Source organism: Suricata suricatta, chromosome 7, assembly GCF_006229205.1.
Source record: "Suricata suricatta isolate VVHF042 chromosome 7, meerkat_22Aug2017_6uvM2_HiC, whole genome shotgun sequence".
NCBI classification, from domain to species: Eukaryota; Metazoa; Chordata; class Mammalia; order Carnivora; family Herpestidae; genus Suricata; species Suricata suricatta.
Genome location: NC_043706.1, coordinates 138,475,331 through 138,500,537, shown reverse-complemented (window position 1 = coordinate 138,500,537; position 25,207 = coordinate 138,475,331). Strand labels below are relative to the sequence as shown.

Below are 25,207 nucleotides of genomic sequence, written 5' to 3'. Positions count from 1 at the left end.
TCGCTTCTGCCCTCTCTTCCTCCCTCCCTCCCTCCCTCCCTCTCTCCATCCCTCCTTCACCCCTCCTCCTTTCCACCAGCCCCCCCACCCCTGCCCCTGTTCTGGGAAGCCAGACACCACATCATGAGGACATCAAGCTGCCTGTAAAAAGAATCAGGATCTGCAGCCAGCAGTCAACCTGCTGTGTGAGCAGCCACCTTAGAGGTAGGTCCTCCAGCCCCAGTCAAGCCCCAGCCGCTGTCTGGACTAAGCCCGAACCACTCAGTCCTGTCAGTCCTGAATAATTCCTGACCCCCGAGCTGTCAGAAACAGTGTTTCTAGTAGTTCTGAGACACTCAGCTTTGGGTATACTTGTTACAAAATGATAAATCACCAATGCATCTAGTACAACAAGTATAGAGGAGAGTGTGTCCGGGTGTATAGGACAGCCACCTTGTCAGGCCTGCTGGGCCAGGAAGGCTTCCTGGAGGAGGAAGCATACGTGACGGGTCTTCAAAGGCTCAGACCGGGAATGGCAGGTTAATACTAACCTGGGAATCGCACCTAAGAACCACGGAAGTAGGGAAAGAATCATGGGTGAACAGTTACCAAAGACTAACTAATTGTCTGTATAATGGGGCCCTCCTCTTAGACCATTCAGAGACTGAAGAGAACTAATACATTCAAAGAGCCGAGAGCAGCACCTGGCCCTAGTTGGAGTGCAGTAATTCACCTCCCCGTCTCCCCCAGGTCAGCCTCCAGTATCATGCTGGAGCTGATAAAAAGCCCTGAGCACGGAGACTGAAGACCTAAGATTCTATGTCATAACGCCGTCCGTCGGTGGTGCATACGCCCATGGGAGTTTGAGAGGCCCTGCTACCCAGGACAGATGCCAGGGGCGGGGGGGGGGGCATAGGGTGCTTGGCACCTCATTGGTAGAACTCATGGCGGGGAGATCTAGATGGCAGCCTTGGAAACCAGTGACTAATAAATGAAGCCGAGAACCATCTTGCCTGGTTGTTACAATCGACTTTCTTACTTCTGTGTTCTATTTTTAACCCGAAGTACTCTTTGAGTAAAAGTAAAACTTTACCAAACAGGAAATCAGTTCCTGTAATCTTCTCTTCTTTTGGGACTTCGACATTTCCTTTAGGACTGCGGCTGTGCTCATTAATCCAGTCCCAGGTCAAACTCTCATTTTTCCTTAATGACTTCCTGACCTTCGCCTTACCTGATTAGCTATAGAATTAAGTCGGCCTTGAAGAGCCTCCAGGCCCTCCTTCCCTGCCTGCTTATTTTCTCCAGCAAGACCTGGAAGATCAATATCGTGGAGGAAGCCGAGCTGGTCAATGGACAAGATTTCCTTTGGAACACTGCCCGATTCTTGTCGATGTCCTTAGCTCAGCTGTCACCTTGGAGGTGAGGTTACAGCTGGAAGGTGAGGACGGGGTGTCTGTTAGGAGCTGCCGCTCTGCTGTCTCTGCTCACAGAGGGTCCTCTGGCTGGCATAGCCCCGAGCTTCCCAGTCCACGGGCTGGATGTGCTGTTTCAGTTGAGAGTAGTGACTTAAATGTGAAAGGGACTCACTATTCTCAAACGAGGTGGTGGGAGATCTCTATGTTTATGAACCTGGGTAGATCAGAAGGGATGGTCAACTAGCTTGGCCTTCCCAGAGACTAGAGTCGTGTGATGGCCATGCTCCAAAATGGCCCAGGAACAGATGGATTCTCCTTCGAATTCAAACATGCTGTTTGTTTGTCCCTGATATTTTTTTTTTACTCATTTTCTAAATTCAGTATATTTAAACTAAAAAGCAAACTGACACAGTTCACCCATTTTTTCCACTTCTGACCTTCCACTTCTGGCCACCACCAACCCGTTCTCTTGTTCTATGAGCTTATTTCTTTATTTTTAGATTCTACATGTTATTTGTCTTTCCCTGTCTTAGTTCTCTTAGCATAAGACCCTTGAGGTCCATCTGTGGTGCTGCAAAGGGCAAGATGTCATTCTTTGTTACTGGTAAATAACATTATGGGTGAAAATGTTATTGGTGAATAATAATAGTAATATGCAGATGCACACACACACATCACGTCACATCTTCTTTACCCATTCACCTATTGATGGACACTTAGTTTGCTTCCAGATCTTGGCTCTTGTAAATAATGCTGCAATGAACATGAGTGTACATGTATCTTTTAAAGTTGTTTTTTTCCTTTTCCATGGGTAACTACCAAGAAGGATGGAATCGCTGGAACAGACAGTAGTTCTATTTTTAATTTTTTGAGGACCCTCCATACTGTTTTCCACGGTGGTTGTACCAATTGGCCAACAGTGCACTAGGGTTTGCTTTTCTCCACATCCATGCCATTTGTTACATATTATCTTGTTGACACTAACTATTCCATCAGGTGTGGGGTGATATCTCATTGGGGCTTTGATTTGCATCTTCCTGGTGATTAATGATGTAGAGCACCATATCATTTACCTGGTTGGCCATCTGTATGTCTTTTTGGAAAGATGTCTATTCAGATAGACAGTTTTGGAAAAATGTCTATTCAGATCTTCTGCCTATTTTTTTTAATGTTTTATTTATTATTGAGACAGAGGGAAACAGAGAATGAGTGGCGGACGGTCAGAGAGAGAGGGAGACACAGAATCTGAAACAGGCTTCAAGCTCTGAACTGTCAGCACAGAGCCCGATGTGGGGCTTGAACCCACAAACTGTGAGATTGGATCCTGAGCCGAAGTCGGACGCTTAACTGACTGAGCCACCCAGGCGCCTCTTCTGCCTATTTTTTAAATCAGATTTTGTTTGTTTTGCTATTGAGTTACAGGAGTTTTTTAAAAATATATTTTGGATATTAGACCCTATCAGCTATATGATTTGCAGATATTTTCTCATTCAGCATGTTGCCGTTTCATGTTGTCAGTGGTGTCCTTTGATGTGCAGAAGCTTTTTAGTTTGGTAGAGTCCTGATTGCTTGTTTATGCTTTTGTTGTTTTTTTTGCTTTTGGTGTCAGATTAAAAAATACCATTGCCAAAACCTACATCAAGAAGCTTATCACTGTGTTTTTTTTAGAACTTCTTTGATTTCAAGTCTGTAATCCATTCAGAGTTAATTTTTATGTATGATCTAATAAACTAGTTCAATTTCATTCTTTTGCATGTTGCTGTCCAGTTTTCCCAAAACCACTTATTGAAGAGACTGCCCTTTCCCCATGCAGTCTTGGCTCCTTTGCCATAAATTCAGTATGTTTAAGCGAAAAAACAAACTGACACAGTTCACCCATTTTCCCTACCTCTGATCTTCCACTTCTGGTCACCACCAGCCCATTCTCTTCTTCTATGAGATTACTTCTTTATTTTTAGATTCTACACACTATTTGTCTTTCCCTGTCTTAGTTCTCTTAGCATAAGGCCCTTGAGGTCCATCTGTGCTGCTGCAAAAGGCAAGATTTCATTTTTAATTGACCAGATGTGCATGGTTTTGGTTCTGGGCTCTCTATTCTGTTCCATGTTCTGTCTGTTTTTATGCCAATATTTTACTGGTTTAATCAGTACAGCTTGGTAATGTAGTTTGAAAAAAAGGGAGCATGATGCTTTGTTTTTCTTTTTCAAGATTGTTTTGCCTATTTGGAGTCTTTTGTGGTTCCATACAAAGTTTAGGATGTAGGTGGTGGCCAGAAGTGGAGGGTCATGTGAAAAATGTCATTGGAATGTTGATAGGGATTGCACTCAATCTATAGATTGTTTGGGGTAGTATGGACATTTTAACAATTATTTCTTCCAATCCATAAGCATGGAATAGCTTTCCATTTATTTGTGTCTTCTTCAATTTCTTTCATTAATGTCTTGTAGTTTTTAATATGCTTTCATTTTCTTGGTTAAATTTATTCCTAGGTATATTTTCTCTTCCTGGTAGTTCATCATTAGTGTAAAGAAATGCAAAAGATTTTTGTGTATTAATTTTGTATTTTGCAACTTTACTGAATTCATTTATTCTAACAGATTTTTGGTGGAATATTTAGGGTTTTCTAAATATAATGTCTATTAAATAGTGGCAATTTTTCTTCTTCCATTTCAACTGGATGCCATTTATTCCTTGCTAATTGCTCTCTCTAGGACTTCTAATACTATTGAAGAAAAGGGGTGAGAGTGTCTTGTTCCGGATCTTAGAAGAAAAGCTTTCAGCTTTTCACCATTGAGTATGATGTTAGCTGTGGGCTTGTCATATGTGGCCTTTCTTATGTAAGTTTCCTCTGCAACCACTTTGTTGAGATTTTTTATCATAAATTGATGTTGACTTTTGTCACATGCTTTTTTGGTATCTATTCCAATGATTGTATCATTTTTATCTGCATTTCGTTAATGTGGTTTGATTTGGAGATGTTGAACTTGCATCCCTGGAGTAAATCCCACTTGATCCTGGTGTAGGATCCTGTTAATGCATTGTTGGATTTGGTTTGCTAGTATTTTGTCGAGAATTTTTGCATCTATGTTCACCAGGGATATTAGCGTGTAATTTTTTTTTCTTATGGCATTCCTGTCTGGTTTTGATATCAGAATAATGGTGATCTCATAAAATGAGTTTGGAAGAATTCCCTCTTGTATTTTCTGGAAGAGTTTGTCCTTGATTTCTTTACTAGGAAAGGAGGGACCTCTGGTATACCCAGTCAGCATAATAAACATGATTATTAAAGAGGACAATAGGCATAGATAAATTCAAAGTCTTCTTGAGCAATCAGAAAATGAGATTATGTGGCACTGTCATGCTTTTTTTTTTTCCCCTCTTTCCTTGTCCAGTCCTAGTCTGGTAAGACACTGGGAAGAGATAGAAGGAGAGAAAAAGAATGCATGTCTTCTCAGATAATTAGATTTTACTATAGTTATTTGGAGATGGAATGGCATATTTTTTAAGAAAAGAGTTTCTAGGGGTGCCTGAGTGGCTCAGTTGGTTAAATGTCCTACTCTTTTTTTTTTTTTTTTTTACTTTTTTCTTTTATAGTTTATTGTCAAGTTGGTTTCCATCTAACACCTAGTACTCTTCCCCACAAGTGCCCTCCCCATGACCATCACTCCCCTTCCCTTCTCCCCCTCCCCCTCTAGCCCTCAGTTCATTCTCAGTATTCAAGAGTCTCTCATGATTTGCCTCCTCCCCTCTCCCTTACTCTTCCCCCCGCCCCCTTCCCCTCCTCATGGTCCTCTGTTAGGTTTCTCCTGTCAGACCTATGAATGAAAACATATGGTATCTGTCCTCTGCCTGACTTCTTTCACTTAGCATGACACCCTGGAGGTCCATCCATGTTGCTACAAATGGCCAGATTTCATTCTTTCTCATTGCCATGTAGTATTCCATTGTATATATAAACCACATCTTCTTGATCCATTCATCAGTTGATGGACATTTAGGCTCTTTCCATGTTTTGGCTATTGTTGACAGTGCCGCTATGAACATTGGGGTACATGTGCCCCTAGGCATCAGGATACCCTTCTGCATCCCTTGGGTAAATCCCCAGCAGGTCCTAAGGGAGTTCTGTTGCTAATTTTTTGAGAAACCTCCACACTGTTTTCCAGAGTGGCTGCTGCACCAGTTTACATTCCCACCAGCAGTGTAGGAGGGTGCTCATTCATTTCTCCACATCCTCACCAGCATCTATAGTCTCTTAATTTGTTCATTTTAGCCACTCTGACTGGTCTAAGGTGGCATCTCAGTGTGGTTTTGATTTGTATTTCCCTGATGCTGAGTGATGTTGAGCATCATGTTATGCGTCTGTTGGCCATCTGGATGTCCTCTTTTGGAGAAGTGTCTATTCATGTCTTCTGCCCATTCCTTCACTGGATTATTCGTTTTTCAGGTGTGGAGTTTGGTGAGTTCCTTATAGATTTTGGATACTAGCCCTTTATCTGATATGTCATTTGCAATTATCTTTTCCCATTTTGTCGGTTGCCTATTCGTTTTCTTGATTGTTTCCTTTGCAGTGCAGAAGCTTTTTATCTTAATGAGGTCCCAACAGTTCATTTTTGCTCTTGATTCCCTTGCCTTTGGGGATGTGTCGAGTAGGAAATTGCTGCGGTTGAGGTCAAGGAGGTTGTTTCCTGCTTTCTCCTCGAGGATTTTGATGGTTTCCTGTCTCATGTTCAAGTCCTTCATCCATTTTGAGTTTATTTTTGTGTATGATGTCCTACTCTTGATTTATGCTCATGTCATGATCTCAAGGTTCAGGAGTTTGAGCTCTGCATTGGGTTCTGTGCTGACAGTGCAGGGCCTCCTTGAGACTCTCTTTCTTCCTCTCTCTCTGCTTCTCCCCCACTCGTACGTGTTCTCTATCTCTCTAAAAATATAAATAACTTTAAAAAAGAAGTTAATACTCTGAATCAGCCCATTCCATTATTTACTGGCCTGTAAATCTTTTATTATAATGCTTGTTACACAGAGCTCGATTGAAAATTTAATAACACTTATTGAATGCCTTCTATAGGAGTAGTAAATATAGAAATGTTAATGCTAATGTTATTAGCAGTAATCTAGTGTGATTTTCTCATAGAAGTGAGGCGGGCTTACAGGGTCTACATGCAGAGCTGAGGAGTGCCTGCTTTCTTTCTTTCCTTATTTCTTCCTTCCCCGTGATGCCTGTATTCATCCCAATTCAAAGTTGGGCTTCCCAAAAACACTCCTTAGTGCCTTTTCCTTTGCCTTTTTCTCAGTCTCTGTGTCCCTGTGCTAGTGCTCAAGGCTGGTGGCCCTCTGAGATTTTACTGGGCAAGCTTTACTAGAGGCCAAGAGATATATATTCTATTATTTATTTATTTATTTATTTTAAATAGTTTATTTTCAAATTGGTTTCCATGTAACACCCAGTGCTTCTCCCCACAAGTGCCCCCCACCATGACCTTGACCCCCTTCCCTACCTCCCCCTCCCCCTTCAGTCCACGGTTCATTTTCAGTATTCAGTAGTTTCTTATGATTTGTGTCCCTCAGTCTCCCCAGCTCTCTTTCCCCCTTCCTCTCCCTTAGGTCCCTTAGGTTTCTCCTGTTAGACCTATGAGTGCAAACATATGGTATCTGTTCTTCTCTGCCTGACTTATTTCGCTTAGCATGACACCCTTTAGGTCATCCACTTTGCTACAAATGGCCAGATTTCATTCTTCCTCATTGCCATACACACACACACACACACACACACACACACACACAATGGAGTACTATATATTCTTTTATTTTTTAATTTATATTTTTTATTTTTGAGAGAGAGACAGAGAGTGAGCAGGGGAGTGGCAGACAGAAAAGGAGACACAGAATCCAAAGCAGGCTCCAGGCTCTGAACTGTCAGCACAGAGCCCAACAGAGAGCTCGAATGCATGAACTGTGGGATCATGACGGGAGCCAAAGTCAGACACTTAACCAACTCAGCCACCCAGATACCCCAAGAGGTATCTATTCTTTATGCAAGAATTTGCCTAGTGCATAAACCCAGACAGTTTCTCCAGTGGTGGTGATGAATGTGGCCATGAGTCTCTGGCTCCTGGCCAGCCACTGTGTTCGGTAAGGGGCTAGTTGTTCAACGGTATCAGTCGGGTTCCCTCAAGAAAACCAATAACAACCTCCACATCTATGAAGAACCTTCACAGCAGCAACACCTAGATTTAGATCAGGGCTTGATGACATAACAGGACACCGCAGCCCAGACAAGTTAATTCATAAGCCTGTTATCAATACCACCCATGGCTGGATTGCAGCCATGGAACCCACAGGGGATTAGAGGCCTTCACTTTGGCCTCATAGGCCCTGTCCTTTGAGCAGTAAAAGAGCAGTAGGAGGGGTGAGCACGACAAGAAGATACATGGAGGAAACAGCAAACGAAAGCCTGCTCCAAATATTCGCAGTCCTGTAGAGAGGGTTTTTATGTCCCCGCAAGTCTGATGCAGTCTTGGAACACATTATTTATGCAGAAGAGATACCAATGACTGTTTTCGGTAATTTCTCTACAATTACCAAGCTAAAATCTTTTTAAAACCTGCCTTGTTAGGCATGTCATATCCAGATGTTCTGTCCTAGGCCAGCGAGCCATGTGGAGAATGCAGACAATCTGTTCCAAAGGCTGCTGCACCGTGGATTTCAAAAACAAATTTTAGGATTTCAGAGAATGAATTAATATTGGTAGGAATTCTGGTATATGTTGATTTGAGGATCAGAGTTTAAAATATATAAACTCTTGGATAATATAAGGTCTTACCCTTAACAAGCTGTGGAATTCTGGATTCGTTACAGACATAGACGGGGTCTGGGTCATGTCTCCTGTTCACATGCATGCGATCTGCCAAAGAAAAGGAAACAAAACCAAGCAGAACGGCCGTCATCAGATGCTCCAGGCACTGTCCCAATTCCTATGTGCTAGTTCACTTAAGCTGCAGAACTGTTACAGATCAGGAAACTGAGGCTCAGCGAGGTCAAGTGACTTGTCCAGGGTCTCACAGCTATAAACAGTGGAGCTAGAGTTCAATGCAGACCAAACTATTACAGACCCAGATCCAATCCTAAAACTGTGTTGCCAATTTCGCCCGTCTTTTTCATCGTTGATAGTTATAAAGCAGGTTCGTCAGCCTCCACTGACTAGTGACGTTTAGGGCCAGTAGGTCTTTGTCATGAGTGCTGTTCTGTGCATTGTGGAATTAGCTACACCCCATCCCCAACTCCCTGATGCCAGTGGTGCTCCCCCCGACGCTGTGACAACCCAAAATATCTCCAGACGTGGCCAAATGTCACTCTCCACTGAGAAGCCACTGCTGGAGAGGGAAACATTATCTGATGACTACACTGGGGTACAAAGTAAGCTGTGTAATTGATAGGCTTTTATTATATTCTGGAAAGAATATACAAACCATTGTACTTGATCCACTTTTAAAATGAAGAACAAGAAACACAGAACTCTTCTATAAGCAGGTCTGTATGTACAATGGAAATATACGCAGTTCTTTGTTATAGAGGAGAGGAGGGAAAACTATAAAGACATGAAATACACGATAAGTGAGGAAGAAAGAAATGTGAATGTTGAGGAAGAGCAGGGGTTAGAAACAGACATGGAAAATACATCCTCCGTAACAGAGAGCACATTAAAATGGAGCTAACAAATTGCGAGCCTGAATTTGGGTAGACTGTACAGGATTGTTCAGGTTGCTGACGGTGAGGCCAGGACCAAATTTCAATCAATCACTAGTGAATATCAATTGATCGTGACATGTCCTTTCAAGCCCAGGGAAGTCATTGTATATCCAGAACTTGAAGGCCCGCAGGCACGTAACCCTCTGGCTGGTGCCCTCTACCATGACCTCCCTAAGAGCAGCAGGAAAACTCCAGACCTGGTTTGGGAGATAAAACCAAGAGCCTAGGTCAGTCCATGTCAGTACCTTTACCCAGGTCTGCCGAAGCAGGAGGGAACTGGCCTGGTGCTCTGGGAGATTTTCCAGAGGATTGGGCAACCAGGTTAGACCTTGAGAACTTTTACCAAGATTACATGAAATCAAACATTAAGGAATCAAGATGGACAGGTGCACTTATTTCATCAGGAATTACTCACGGCTTCATGGAACACAAGTTCCTTAACCACGCCGTAGGGTGAAGTCAGGACGTAGGTGCCGAGTCCCTTCTCTGAAAAGTCTCATCGGCACGTTGTGTCCTGAGGAGGCTGGTGGTGAAAACACGTATATGCCTCACTTTGTTTTTCTGAGTGACCCATCTCCCCAACACTTGTTAATGTCACCCAGTAGTGTTCCTGAATTGGGGTTCCATGGGGCAGAGTTAAGGTCTGTTAAGCTATGCTAGTCCAAAAACTCTGACACCTGGAAGGGCTCTTGAATATCAAGACGTGCAACAGCTTATGAATCATGAAACCTTATAAGAGAGGGGTGCCCGGGTCACTCTGCAAGAGTGAGCAGAGCCTTAGCGTGATCAAAATGCTTCAGGGAAAATGTGATTGGAATAAACCTTGAGAAGTGTCACATTCAAGATTTGCCTTAATGCCTGATGGGAGAGAACCGACCTGCCCACGGGCCAATTGCAAAGAGAAGGCAACCGGGAGCGACTGTGTGTGTTGGATGAGTCTCTTGGGAGTGTTAGCCCTCCCTATGTCAGAAGTTTCTATGCGTGTGAAGTTTGGGGATCTGAGAGAGAGCGGATGGCTTTCCTAGAATTGAATCCTATTCAGAAGAGTCAAAGACGACCGAGGCATGGCCCTGCCTGACGGTCTGGTACCTCAGGGTTTCTTGTTAACCTCAGAGTCTTTGACTACTTGATGAGGTCCTACCAGGTGTAAGGTCCTACCAGGTGTGCTTGGGCTGCGTACACCTGGACACTCTGAGTGAACCACGACATTATGTGCACTCTGCAAAGCTTCTTTGGCCTTTTAATGGTTACAGATGACTGGTTATTGTACAAGATGCTAATTCTAATGATCAAGACATCCCTGTAATTCTAGGTGGTACTAGAGCTAGGAATGACTGTGTGTTCATTGCAGGACATGCCACACAATGAATGTTGGCTTGTGAAGTGTTTATTCCAGTTTGCTTTCCATTCAAGGCCCTACAGTTCTTATCTTCTCTGGATAATTGCTTCCCCCACCCCCTTTATTTGGGAAGAGTGATTTTGGAACGAGAAAGCTAGGAACTCACCCTGAAAGTAATAGCCAGTTTCTTGTCTTGCGTTACCCTTCAACTTGATTTTGAGTTAAGTGGGAAGCTTGCTTCAAGCTCTGAATAATGTTTCCAGCGTAGTCAAGTTAAATTGCATGATACTCTTTTGGAGCAAAGAATATGTGTAATTTTGGACCTTGATAATGACCATCTCCAAGAGGTTCCGATACATAGTACCATGCTATTTTTCTGAACAATTTGAAAATGTAAGCAGAGACACGGAGGATGGTGGCCAGAATATTTCCTGTATCTCCGATGGAGCATGTCTTGGGAGCTGTAGCTTTGTAAGAGCCAAACAGGCCTGCTGACCTGGCCCCAGCATTGGGCCAGCAGTGCTGGCCCAGAGCAGCCTCCTAAGATCAAAGAGGGCAGTTCCTGGAGAGCTGCTGGAGTTCCTGGAGAGCAGAGGACTGCTCACTTTCAAAGGGAATGCAGGGCCAAGTCAAGAATTCCTGTTGAATCTTCCCAAGCTTACCAGTCATGTAAATTACCCCACTTCTCCTGGGTCAGGTGAATAAAGGGCTGCTGGCAGGGCACGTGTTTACTTAGAGAAACCAGAAGTGAGGAGAGGTGTTCCCAGCTGAAAGGTAGGAGCATCGGATCACAGGGGCACCTAGGGGGCTCAGTCAGTTAAGCCTCTGACTTCTGCTCAGCTCATGACCTCGCAGTTCTTGAATTCAAACCCCACATTGGGCTCTGCACTGACAGCTCAGAGCCTGGAGCCTGCTTCCGATTCTGTGTCTCCCTCTCTCTCTCTCAGCCCCTCTCCTGCTCACATTCTGTCTCTGTCTGTCTCTCTCAAAAATAAATAAACATTTTTAAAAAAAGAGTATCAAATCACTTACCTTGGAAAGTATTTCATTCATTCAACATTCAAATGTTTGCTGGTCTTCTAATCTATAGTAGGTACCAAGTCTGATAACACAAAGATGAAAAAACTGTTTCCTTCCCCAAGTAGTAGTCTTATGGAGAACGGATACACACACACAGGAATGGTGACCAAGTTTGGCAATGAGGCTCATGAAGGACATGGGAGAAGCTCATAATGGGTCTTTATAAGATGCTAAGGAGCTGTAACTTTATCTTCTAGGTTAGAGCTGTCCATTACAAGTATAATGAGAACCACATATGCAGTCTTTAATTTTCTGGTAGCTACATTAAAAAAATTAAAGGAAACAGGTGGAATTTATTTTCATAATATATCTTGTTGCCACAATACCTTCAAATTATCATTTCAAAATGGTGCCATTATAAAAAATTATTAATGAAATATTTTTCATTCTCTTCTTTGTTCTAAGTCTTCAAAACCCAGTGTATACTTTACACCTGCAGCATACCTCACTTTGGTGTAGCCACGTTTCAAAGCAATGCTGGACAGCACAGATGTAGATACTGATTATTAACCCATCTTACAGATGGAAACACTGGGGCTTAGGAAAGCTAACTACCTTGAAGAGAACTGACCCATTTTCAATATGGCCACTTAGGGTATTTTGCCCAGCCGTCTTCTGTGAGAAGAAGGATTAAAAACTAAAACCTGAACTAAAAATTAAAATCCACCTAAATATTTTTATACTGAGTAAAAAATCATTTTGAAAATCTTCTTCAAAGTCTCAAAATGCTGTCAGGATCATAAGGACATACCAGATAAAACCTAAGGGAAGGCAGGAGCCAAGAGTGTTCTGATAATTTTGAAGAAGGCAAGAAAGGAGAGAGAAGAAAAACACATTGGAAATGTGGAATGAATAGTCCAGGTAGGAGAGCAGTGCACCACCCCAGATACTGTACAGCGCTGGTCACAGTGGCATAGGCTGTGGGCATTGAACTGAAAGCATCATTTCTGCTTTCAAGATTGAAGAAGAAGAAATGACTTGCCCGAAGTCATCACCTAGGAGTGAAATCAATAATCAAACCCAGTCTGTGCTGACTCGAGTTTGAACTTGCTAAGGGCACAATAACCTCACTGCGGTCTAATTTTGTCCACATTAACGGGAACTCTTTCTCTAAGACTACATCTTTACCCACTGGGATGATGTGGATGCAGTCTCTTGGCTCACTTAACCTATAGCTGACAAAAATCTTTGTTATTGATATTTTAAATGTCAATCGATCAAAGTCAAATGGCTGCAATTTAACCTTGATTGTGTCCTTACCCTAATGACTCAATCAATGTTTCCAAGACTATGACAGGTGGGAAAATATATATACATCTTTAATCTTGCCTGACTGTAGTTTCACCAGCCATCAGAACTATTGGAAGTGGAAAAATCTCTCCATTTGTATCTGAGATGTTTGACCTCTTTTCTTTCTGTCACTTGGCATCCTGACTTCAGTGGTCTGGGGTGTTGGCCCCCTTGGTCAGAGACTTACTTCCCTATACTTGAGTTTATATTGCAATGATATAATTGTCCTAGTTTTCGCTCCATTCCTGAGGACCAAATTTTTACTGTTCTATATACTTCTTACTCCTAATTTGCATCCAGCATCGTGGTTAAGAGTGTGGAGGTTGAAGGGGTGCCTGATGGCTCAATCAGTTAAGTGTCCGACTCTTGATTCCAGCTTAGGTCATGATCTCACAGTTTGTGAGATTGAGCCCCACGTCGGACTCTGTGCTGATAGCATGAAGCTTGCTTGGGATTCTCTCTCTCCTCCCACACTACCCCTCCCCCTCTTGTGCTCACGTGTGCTCTCTCTCTCAAATAAATAAATAAATAAATAAATAAATAAATAAATAAACAAACAAACAAACAAACAAACATTAAGGGGGAAAAAGTGTGAGGTTTGGAGTCCACTGGGCTTAGGTAGAGTCTGGCTTGTGCCCCTGGGTGTCTACGCAAGTCTTCTACACCTTGGTATTCTCATGTCCTATACGATAACTACCTCATTAAGTAAGAGGACGTTTGTAAACATTGTCACTATGCAGAGCCCACAAAAAGCACTTAAAAAATACTTTATTATATCTGGAATCTGGTCATTAGCCTTAACAGTGTTATATTCTTTAAGGATTCAGAAACCAATGTAATGATGCTGGGGAGATTGAAACACCAAGGGTAGCAGCAAGTCTACTCGTGTTCTGTTCATGAGAAATAGACCTCTATTCGTGAGAAATCTTAATTGGGAAGCCTGTTGGCCTCTGGATATATTTGTCAAAAACAAAGACCAAGCCTTGACTACTATTATGACCTTAGAATATATTGTCTGTTGGTTAAATAGATCAAATTATGGCCCAAGAGCCAAAGCCATTGACTCTGATAATAATTGACTCCTTTCCACTTGCCTTTACCCGAGAGATGGATATTTCAGGTCATGTTTAGATCATTCCTTTTTCTTTTGGACCTACTGGGTCTTGGTAGCTGCTGATCTTCCTTTCCCATCCCCATGATTTGATGTGCAGAGAGTTGATGTGTTTGGAGGTGAAGGTGGGGTGGAGAGTCTAGAATTTCTACTCTCTTGGTCAGCGTTGTAAAGGCAGGGATCTGATAGCACCTCTGTTTTCTTCCTTCATGGCAAAGCATTTCATCCACTCTCTGTTGTTGGACCATGGAGAATGGACACCATCTGAAAGGTGAGAAAGAATACACCAGGGGCAGAAACATAGTTTATGTGCTTTCTGTAACATTCTTTTATGGAAGAAATATAAAAGGATCAACTCACCCTGTCTTGTTTTTAATTAATAGACTTTATTTTTTTAAGAATGGTTTTAGGTTTACAAAAAGACTGTGCAGAAAGTACATTGATTCCCACGGAACCCTCACTTCCACCACCCACCACACACACACACACACATACACGGTTTCCCTGCTATTAGCATCTTGCATGAATGTGGTACGTTTGGTACAGTTGACAAAGCAAAGCTGATATACTGGTATTTACTAAAGTCCCTGGCTTATATCAGGGTTCATTCTTTGAGTCTTGATAAATGCATACCATCATGTATGGGCCATGACAGTATTGTACACAATAGCTTCACTGCCCTACACCTCACCCTCCTGACTCCTGTTCCCTTTCTCCCACGACCTTGACCTCTGGCGCTCTAACACATGGCCACATTTCAGATCCAGCCTATCTAAATGCCATCGGCTTCCTAAGGTCAACCTTTTCTTTTTCAAATTCCTATCTTTCACAAAGTCTAAGATGTCACCAGTTGTGACGTGCATCATGACTTACGTACCTCTAGGCAAGAAAAAGACTCTGAGGTGCACCATTGACAGTGAGATGCATGGCCTTCAAGTACATGAAAATGAGAACAAATAGCATCTCAGGACTGATCAAATGTCACATTGAGCCGAGGCCTGTGCAGGTACAGATCCCGAAGGACTGCACTAAGGTTGCTGTTTGGCTTCTTCTGAGGTGGCCGTTGGCAGGGAGGCGTGGGGGGGTGAGGAGAGGGTGATGGGGATGGTGGGCAGAAGGCAGTGGAGGGAGCTATCTCCAGGCTGTGCCCCCGAGCCCCCCACCAGTGGCCGTGGTCCTGGACGTGCACAAACCAGAGACTGGGCAGGTGACTGAAATGTGAGCCTTAGTCTGTGCATCTGGGTGGAGATACTAATCTTCACAGGTGAGCCTGGGGCTAGGCAATGGGTTATGGCCCAAGGCAAGCCTAGATCACTGCCTGGTTGTCGTGTGTGCTCTCCCCTCCGCCATCTTTCCTTGACTCCCCCCTTACCTCCTGCTCCGTCCTTCTGTGTCCTTCCACTGTCTCCCCAACCCCCCATGCACCGTGCCCCAGCCCGGGGCGGGGGGCAGAGTTCCCTTACCTTCCATCTCCCGAGTCCTGGATGCTGGAGCCCTTGTATTAGCCTTGGGCTTGGCTGCAGTGATTAGCCATCACAGTCAGAGCCGGTGGGGATTACCTAGGACAGGTCACAGATGGCAAAGCCTCTTAACTCTTGGCCTTGGTGTTCCCAGGGCTGAGGAGAAATTAGGCTTTAGTAACAGATCGTGCTCACTCACTGGCTTTACAACTTGATTAGATAAAGCTCAGACAAACCCCAGTCAAATGATTTCTTAGGGACCTTTGAAAGATGGGACATAATTGAAGACAGGTATATTATTTAACAATTGCTAAGATTCTAAGAAATAGGTGTTCTGGATATTCGTGAGGTCAGTGAGGTAAGAAAACTCTACCATCACCTGCCAGGAATCCCAGGAATCCCGCTCCCTCAGATCTGTGACCTTGAGGGGGCCTGGACCTTCCTTCTTGTCATCTGTAAAATGGGGGAGTCAAGCCCATCTCCCGGTGGCTGTCAGGGTTGCACAGGTGATGTTCACCAGAGCTCATGGGACCGTCGAGGCCGGTCAGCCCTGACAGCTTCCAGTCCATCCCAGAGCTGCCTTTCCAGAGCCTTATCAGCATTTGTTGCCATGGCTACTGCTGGCTTGACAGGGACTCAGGCGGCCAGAGTTAGCAAATGAAAATGCAGGATATCCAGTGAAATTTGAATTTCAGATAAACAGCAATTAATTTTTTAGTGTGAATTTGCCCCAGATACCCCATGACTCATGCTTTACTGTATCTTTCCTTTACTATAGCATGAGATATACTTATGCTGAAAAGTCATTTGTAGTTTATCTGAAATTCAGTTTCCCTGGGCGCTCTGTGTTCTGACAACCTGAACAGGGACAGAATAGTATCTTGTTGAAAACACTGATGTCTCACTTGAAATAGCTGATATTAGGAGAGATTCAGAACTATCTGGCCACCTTGTTTATCAGTTCAGAGGGAAGAATAACCAATGTATACATTATTCTCGATGATTAAACGTTGTTCCACTAAAGGTGGTCCTGTATTTAAAAAGCAAAGCTAGGAGCTCCTGGATGGCTCAGTTGGTTAAACATCCAACTTCGGCTCAGGTTATAATCTCGCAGTTTGTGAGTTCGAGCCCCACGTCGGGCTCTGTGCTGACAGCTCGGAGCTTAGCCCTGCTTGTAATTCTGTGTCTCCCCCTTTCTCTCTCTGCCTCTCCCCTGCACATGCTCTGTCTCTCTCCTCCCTTGGCCATGCTCTTTCTCTCTCTCCCAAAAGTAAATATTAAAAAAGAAAAAAGCAATGTAAGTACCTTGTGGCTTTCTCAGCTGAGAGAAGGAGTGCCTCATGTGACAAAAAGATTTGTTGTTATTGTTTTTCATTTATTTTTTTAGTGATCTCTGCACCCAGTGTGGAGCTCGAACTCACGATCCAAGATCAAGAGTTGCATGCGTTACCCACTGAGCCAACCAGGTGCCCTGAAGAAAAGGTTTCTTAGAAAACAATCCCAGGACAGTCTCTCCTTCACATGGCCCTAAAAATTATTTGGGGAATTGGGTATATTTTAGCATCTTAATTTTTTATTCTTTTCAAAATTATGCGTCATGTATTTCTCTGTGGGTCTCAAATTTGAGTCATGAGAATAAGCTTAATTCTGTTTTGATGAGGGGAAGGGGAGAGAAGACGGTAAGTGATGAAAATTAAGAGCAGGCATTTATCTTAAGTAGATTCTAAAATTTGCTTTAGATGCTCTCAAAGTGATTAGTAATTTCTTAATGTTGCTTTTAGAATTAGAAAAAAGTGTAATGGGCTTGAGGACTCTACCATCCTTAACTGGTTGTTTTTTAAAGCCATTTTTTGGTTGTTGTTTTTTTAATAGTTTATTTTCAAATTGGTTTCCATATAACACCCAACTGATTTTTGATATAATCTGGATTCTTGCGAATTTTCTCATACCCGAAACCGACGCCCTTATCCAGGTTGGTGAATGACATATTTGTTGATGTCCGTGCAAGCCCGTTCTGTGTCCTGTAGGCAGTAAAGCGACAAAGTGGGCAAAGCCCAAGCCCTCCTGTGAGGTAACGTGTGCTCTCTGGGGGGAGAAATGCCAACCAAACGGGCCTCCGGAGTCGGAGAAAGAAGAGAATCAGGTTGACCGTTGCCACTGCCACCTGCACATTCTCTACAAACATTAGTCCTCCTTAATGCTCACAACGATTTTGTACGCGATGTTATTCCTATTTTACAGAGAAATCTGAAAGCCGGAGAGGTTAAGTAACATGCCAGGGTTATAAGGCTTCTAAGTGATGGAATGAAATTTCCAATCAGGTCTGTCTGACGTGGAGGTACTATCGGCACGGAGTCCCTAGTTGAGGGACGTGGAAGAGAGGCTCCTTCTGATAGGGTTGGGTGGCACAACCCCATGGGAAGGACAACTTCCTGGCGAGATCTCAGGTGTGCAGAGACCTGGTGGACGGGAAGGCTTTGACATGGATGGAAAGGAAGGGTCTTTGGGCCACGAGAAGAGCTTGAGCAAGAGGCCAGACCTTGGGGTAGGCACAGAGTTCTAGAAGGTTCCAGGGAGAGCATGCACTTCGCCTGGACTTGAGCTCAAGGCGCGTGGCAGGAAGAGGGCACTAATGAGGGGAGCCAAGTGGCAGGACTTGGCGAAGGAGCCTCCCTTCCTCTGCGGATGGCGAGGAGCCAGCGGGGGCGTTACAGGGCTCAGCTGGTGTCAGGCACAGGCTGGGTGAGAGGAGCATGTGATGCGGGAGGCAGATGGACCAGGCAGAAGGTCATCAGGTGACAGGGCACCATTGAGAATGGAAAAGAGGATGGATAGCAGCAGACGTGGGAAAGGTAGGACCGGGGACCAGGGAGACGGCAGTGGGTGGCAGGGAGGACTGTAGTGGGTGAACAGGTGACCCGTGGGCGTGCTGTGAATGAAAATTCCTGGCCACAAATAAGTGGCTGTTTGTAGAGGTGCTCGAGAGGTAGCGGGCTGAGGAACGGACGTCCCCGTGGGCTGGCTGTACTTGGAACAGTTCCCACGTTCCGGAGGCGGATCCTGTTTGATAGGCTATGACGTGTGGCTTATTATTATTATTTTAATCAGGCTCTAATGAACTAATATTAAGCAATCTTATGATACACGTACGTATGAAAATTAGAATGCGGTTAATAATCTATTTCTCAATGGAAATAGTAAGATTAAGTGAATGCTGATCAACACATTTTAGCCCTGAAAGCTGATCAGCGCTTGAATTCAGATCACATTCAGGAGGTTGAGGGCACACTTGCTGTCCAGTGAGGGGACTCGGGCGGGTGCCCAAGAGTAGGGGTGTATCTGCCCCGTGGACAGGCCTGGCTCCTGAATGACCGGCATGGCTTCTGGTTGATTCATTCTTTCTACAGTTGGATCCATTTCTTTAAATGAAGCTAGTGTCTGAGTCTTGGCCAGGAACCCATGGGTTCTCGTTAAGGCGACTTCTGCACGTGCCTGCACTGCCCCTCAGTATATGTTCTGACAGTTTTACTATGAGCGCACCATGTTGTGCCTTATTTCCAGGCTCTTTGGCAGGAACTCAGTGTTGGTGGTGGTTTCACCCACACGGGTATAGTGTACACCCAGCTTGGGAAGTTTAATTTCTGTCAGGGATGTAGGGAAAGGACTCTTATCTTCAAGGAGAACATTTGGACCTGAGGCTTAACAAGGATACAGCATCTTTGTGGATATGGGAAGGTCAGCACTTCAGAATGGGACCATGGCCTTTATACTTCTTGGTTTTTAGAAACTGTTCTTTCCTTAAAACAACTTAGCAAGTAATTCTGGGAGGAACACTCTGTCTGAGACTTAAAAGCAGGCCATAGAAGTCTGAACTTCCAGCCACTTCTGGGAATTTAAAAAATACCTTTAGTCCTAGCTCAAGAAGGTCAAAGACACCGGAAGCACATGAACCCCCATCACTAAGAAGGAGGCACAGAGACGAGTTTATAAGTCCAGGGCACTTTGGAATTCGGGGTCTGGAGTAGCTCCGCAAAGGAGGGAGATCTGCTCGGGTCTTGAAGGGCGCTGGGATCTGGATCAGATACAGAGCGGTGTCCGCGGCTCAAGGGTTGAATGGAAGAGACGGGACAGAGGCGCCTGCCCTTGAGTGGCTGCTGTCAGCCAGCCCCTTTGCAAAGTGTCGATAAATTCCCATTTCGCTTGGTTGTTACTGATCTCCATTCTGGAGGAGAGCCCGGAGGGCTTCCGCCGTCCCTCCCTGCAATGCCCAGACCTGGGGAGAAGGCACTCAGCAAGTACTCACTTACTCATTTGATCAAGGTCAGAAACACCATCCACAGCCAATCACTGTTAACAGGCAGTCACTTAGCTCTTAGGTACCGCTGCCGTGGGAGCCTCACCACAACCTAGTGGTGGCCTTGTCCCTGCTTAGACATCGGGAGACTGAGAGGTGGGGGCGGAGCTCCTCACAGTCACCCTGCTGACCACCTGCGTGGACTGACCCCCGTGTGGCCTGGACAAGGCCTGCGAACTTGACTTAGGGACGGTGTGAACAGTGGCGGCTCACCACTCCATGGACCAAGCAGGGGAGAGCCGAGAAGTGAGGGCTTTCGCGCTCTGAGAACTTAGACCTTTTACCCGCTTGATAGAGTGGCATTGAAATGCAAAGTATTTTCAAATTGTTTTTAAACCTCATCTCCTTCAGAAATTAAAAAAATGGAAATCCATTTGCAGGGCTGGTCTACATTTGTAAGTGGGTATCTTCCTAAGATTTTCGTCTTTGTCTCCTCCTTGTTGCCTCTAGAGAAACGGCAGTGAATGCCGGAGGCAGGACTAAGGTGTTTTCAGGAATGCCCTTGACCCTGGACTCCTTGCTTCCTGGACGTACTCTTCTGTGCAAGAGGGAACTTGTTGCCTTTACCTTTTTTATTATGGGACATATAAATAAATATGAGGACATAGCCTCAGGGCTCTCCATATTCACAGCACCTAGACTTTAAGTATTTCATCTTACTGCCACCTGTAAAGTGAGCCCAGACATTGTGTATCATGAAATACGACTCCCAATATCATGAGGTGTGTTTTATAAAGAATAAGGACAAGTCTGGAGCACCTGGGTGGCTCAGTACAGCTTTGGCTCAGCCATGATCTTGCATTCAATGAGTTCGAGCCCCACGTCGGGCTCTGTGCTGACAGCTCAGAGCCTGGCGCCTGCTTCAGACTCTGGGTCTTCCTCTCTCTCTGCCCCTCCCCCACTCCTGGGCTCGCATGCACGCGCGTGCTCTCTCTCTCTCTCTCAAAAATAAACATTAAAGAGAAAAGGAATAAGTACACCTTCAAAACATAATCACAATATTATCACAACTATCAACATTAATATTTTCTTAGTATCATATTATAACATCTAGAATCAGATTTCTCCAGTGGTTTCCAAACTGTCTTTAGTTGTTTTTGTTTTTGTAACATTTGGAGTGTTTAAATCAGGACTTAAGTAAGGTCCATGTGGATTTGGTCGTTATGTCTGGAAGTCATTCTATTATACCCAGATTTTGATACTGCCCCCCAAAACCAGAGACTACCAGGAGACCGAGTCACGCATGCAGAAGCAAAGGGCTTTATTACAAGTTTAGGCCCGGCCAGCCTAAACTCGGGCTCACAGACTTCAACCACACACTGGATCCACGTGGAGTGAGCTCTGAGCATGGGGGGGGTGGGGGCTTTTATGAGTTTGGGAAGGGGGAGTTACAGGAAATGGTGACACAGCAGGTTTAACCATTCATTGATACTTTTGGTGGGGGCCAATCACAACACCTAGAGTATTGACCAATCACAGAGTGGGCCCAGGACCCTCGTGTAGGGCGTGACTAGTCTTAACCTCCATCTTTAGGCCCGCCCTTAGAAATGTTAAAGGTGTTAGCTGGTCTTTCCTGATTGGGTGTTACAAGGGTTTCTGAGAGCTGACACTTAGGCCTCCGAGGTCAGAGTCAGTTTGATTCAGACCTGTGTCCTTACAGTTCTTATATTGGAACAGACCCCTTCCTTCCTTTTTCCCTTCCCCTTGCCTCTGTCCTGCAGAAGGTCCCGCATTCTGAGTGTGAGAGTGCTCTGGGGGTGGGGTTCTTTCACCTGCCCCTCCCTCCCTGGCCTTGGGGGTTGGACATAAACCGTCCATGGATCCAGGCTCTGTGTTGTGCAAGAGAACATTTCACAGCCATGTTACTTTTCCAAACTGTGGACAGGCTGCCCCCTGACGGTGGGCAGGAGTTTATAGAGAACAAAATCCAGTGCTAATGGTGCTTGCCAATCCTGCGCTATCGCTGCTCCCAGACCTGGTGAAATTCAATTTCTGGTCCTGCCAAGCACCTGGAAGGCGTTGAAATCTAACCTGGTGACTGAGTGGGAAAATGTTTTAAGGAGAAGGACAGACCGGATTTGAGAGAGAAGAGATGAGGCAGGGCACAGGGACAGAGTGGTTGGAGGGTGTGCAGGGCCACGGCAGGGGGAGGCGTGAAGGCACCATAACCACTGCGTGAGTCCAGGCCAGGGCTGCAGGACCCCTTCCCTTGACAAATGCGTCCCAACCCCAGCCCCCGCTTCCCCACCGTCCACGCTTCCCTCCCTGCCCCATGGTTCCCAGTTCGTCCCCGTCACCAGCTACTCAGGGCCAAAACCTTAGAATCTCTCCCTAACCTCTTCTCCTGCGCCCCATCCAGCCCACTCCCAGCACCTGCTGGAAGCCAGCTCACCTCCTCCACATGCCCGCCGCCCTCTGCCCTCTCCCTGACTGATCACACAGCCTGCCCCCTAAACTGGCCACATTATTCCCCCCATGGCAGCCTGTCACCTCTTAACTGGGTTCCCAGTTGGAGGCACTGGAAACACCCCTGTGGACAAAACCATCCCCTGTGTGAGGTTACATTCTAGCAGCTCATGTTCAATTCAATCGCGGCATGCTTCAACGTGAAAGTCCTGACAGCCAGAGAGGCCTCCTATGAGCACCCCACTGGAAGATCAGCCTCGCCCCCCTCTCCACATCCCCCTGCTGACCCCACAGCACCGACAGCCATCTTCCAAGTCACATGTTTCTGTGGCCATGCATTTGTATCTCCCCTGCTGGAATTTGTTTGCTCACTGCCACAATCAAGCACCTCCCGCCTTGCTGGGCACCCCATGGGCCCAGGATTTGAGGACTAGGTAAGTAAGATCACTCGCGTCACCAGGCCTGGAAAACCAGGTGGCGTAGGTGGCACACAGCTCAGTGGTCTCTGAGCGGCTTGAGCACAAGGGGGTTTTGGGAAGCCCGACGGCAGGGCACCAGAGTGGTGTGGTGAGGCTTGGCATCTAGACCCTTTCTCTCTCCTCCCCCAACGGATAGCAGGCGGGAAGCATAGGGCTTCTCCCCACCTTTTACACTCCTCTCTCAAGAGAGTCGTATTTCTTGACATTTTGCCTTTCTGAACGATCCACCCAGTAATTGGGAGTAGAGTGCTGACTCCGCCTGATAAAAAGCTGATTTTTCACCCTTAACTTTATTCATTCCACTGTTCATACTGTGAAGTCTTACGGCATTTGGACTGCCCGCTCTCAGTTGGCCTCCACCTCAAAATCCGTTACCCAGTTCCCCTCTTCTTCCTTTGGGAGGATCTGTGTACTGTGGGGAGGGAGCCGGCACCCCCGCCCCCACCCCCGCCTGGTTCCGGAGTGTTTTCATGGCCCCTCATTGCCCCACTGCTCAAGGCTTCAGGAGAAAGTTGCAGTGGGGCAGCATTACCTTTTTACGATCTGAGCCAAGAACACACTAGGTCAAGTCTATTTCCTCCGAACCTCGCCAAGGGCAAAGTCTGCCTAGAAACAGGTACTTCCTGGGCCCGGGAGGGGACAGTGATGGGGAGGGTGTGTTGTTGGGAGTAAGTGGCTTCGCATGATGCCAGCTCCTGGCAGATGAGTTTCCATCAGAGAAGAGCCACCGGGCTTCTCAAACTTTCCCTCATCCTTCCGACAAGGTCTTTCTAGACGTTGTTTTCCTAAGCGACCCCGCGAGGTGTCAACGGCACAGCTAGCCTGTGTGTCTGCTTACAGCATTATCCGATGACCCAGACAGGGAAGTGGGAAAAGCGGGGTTGACTCCGCGGCGTGGACGGAAATGTGGCAGGTGCTCTGGGCTCCCAGTCTGGGGTCGCGGGAAGGCAGCTCGAAAGTTGGATGTGGCAGAAAGGCACGTGGCGCTGAGCTAACCGGAAGTGGTTCAGAATAAAACACAAGCAGGTGCCTGGAGGAGTGGACTGCACTTAGCATCAGGAGGTGAGGGGGACCTGGGTCCGCGGCCTTGGATCTGAGACTGCAAGGAAACATGGCCATGCCCTGAGCCTGGAAGGACGGATAAGGCGCGGTGGGAGGGCGAGTGAGGAAGAAAGAGAAGGTGGATGCAGACTCCAGCAGATTTGCAGCGGGTCTGGGCCGACTGGGACAGAGGGGGGGGGGCGGGGGAGGGGGAGGGGGAGGTGGCTGCACCACCGAGCCTCAGGGGGGCCGGGACTGGGATGGAGGCTCTGCTCTCTGATCAGAAATCCCAGCGGCTGTGTCAGGCCCCATAAAATGAAAGGTGTATTCGGTTACTGAATTTCATTCCCTTTACGGTCTCTCCAGGCTCACACCATCAGCTCTTGACCCTCAGAACCTACAGCAAGACCCGCTGGGCGCCACAGCCAAGACAAAACCTTCCTGCTTCCTCAACTCCCAATAAACGTTCGGTTTCGTATTCTTATACCAATGTTTGCCGGGGGCCCAGAGAGTACCAGATGGGTGCCTGGGACGTGATGAATGGCCTCCAGATGAGGGGCACAGGACAGGTGCATGGGAGCATGGGGCCCGTCCCCTCCCGGGCCCCAGCCTGGCCCCCCGCCTTCCATACAGGATGGAGACAACAGTGCATTATGTACCAGAAACTTCTGAGCTTTGTTTTTGCATTCTGGGGTCCTTTGAAGTTGAGAGGCTTAATTTATAACCTAATTATTATCCATTAAAAGTTAAAATTATAAGAACTGTTTTAAACACATAATTATATATACTTAGTTTATAGATTACATATCATTATGGATGTAATTATATAATTTTTTAAAATTAGATAAAGGTAACTAGCAAACCACTAGTTTCCTTTGTTGCTTCTCCCCTGTGTCCGGATGCGGGGGCACCGTACTGGGGACGCATGTTTGAGCAGTGAGCTCAGATCAGCTGAAATCTGATCTGGATTTCAGCGTCCTTTCTGCAGAAAGTTGGCCTCCTCTGTGTTCTTAGGACGCCCTTCACCCCTCCACCTGAGGGGACCCAGGCCGGCCCAGCATCGGCTGTGTCTGCTTTAGGAGTTGGTTTCCTTGATCTTATAGATAAGGAACGACCACTTCCTGCCTGAGGCCAAGGTGACCGGTCCACTGGAATCTTCCTCCTACCTGCCCCCTTCTCAAATGCTCTCTTCTTTCTCCCACTCCCCCCCCCACCCCTGCAGGCATAATCATGGCTTTTAATGTCTGTGCCGCCTCGAAGGGCTCTTGGGGGCACCAGTGTCCCCAGCTCTGGGGTCAGCACGTGACACGGACGTCCCAGCTCTGGGAGTGTGGAACTGACTCCGTGCATGCTGGTTCACACCATTCTTTCCAGACGGGAAAATGGGCACCTCCCTTCCTGCCCCACTTTTCCTTGTGTCCATCCAACTTCTTGCTTCCCATCTGTGTCTAAGCTGAGCAGCACGGTGGCAACTAGAATAGACTTAAATGTGTGCTCGGGATCG

The 25,207-nt window shown here is 45.9% G+C and overlaps 1 protein-coding gene and 1 long non-coding RNA gene across 5 annotated transcripts in view; both read left to right on the top strand.

Moving 5' to 3' along the window:
- The window catches only part of AGPAT4 (1-acylglycerol-3-phosphate O-acyltransferase 4), a 125,370-nt gene that overhangs the window by 63,925 nt on the left and 36,238 nt on the right, over nt 1-25,207 (top strand). The window lies entirely within an intron of this gene.
- On the top strand, nt 81-24,162 carry LOC115295960. 3 transcript variants are annotated; one of them, XR_003910653.1, is made up of 4 exons: nt 81-204; nt 1,285-1,398; nt 23,503-23,724; nt 24,070-24,162. It is a non-coding gene; the product is annotated as an uncharacterized LOC115295960 (long non-coding RNA). The 3 variants fall into 3 exon arrangements; XR_003910654.1 differs by having other exon boundaries at nt 1,285-1,417; XR_003910652.1 differs by lacking the exons at nt 23,503-23,724; nt 24,070-24,162 and adding an exon at nt 14,182-14,253 and having other exon boundaries at nt 1,285-1,417.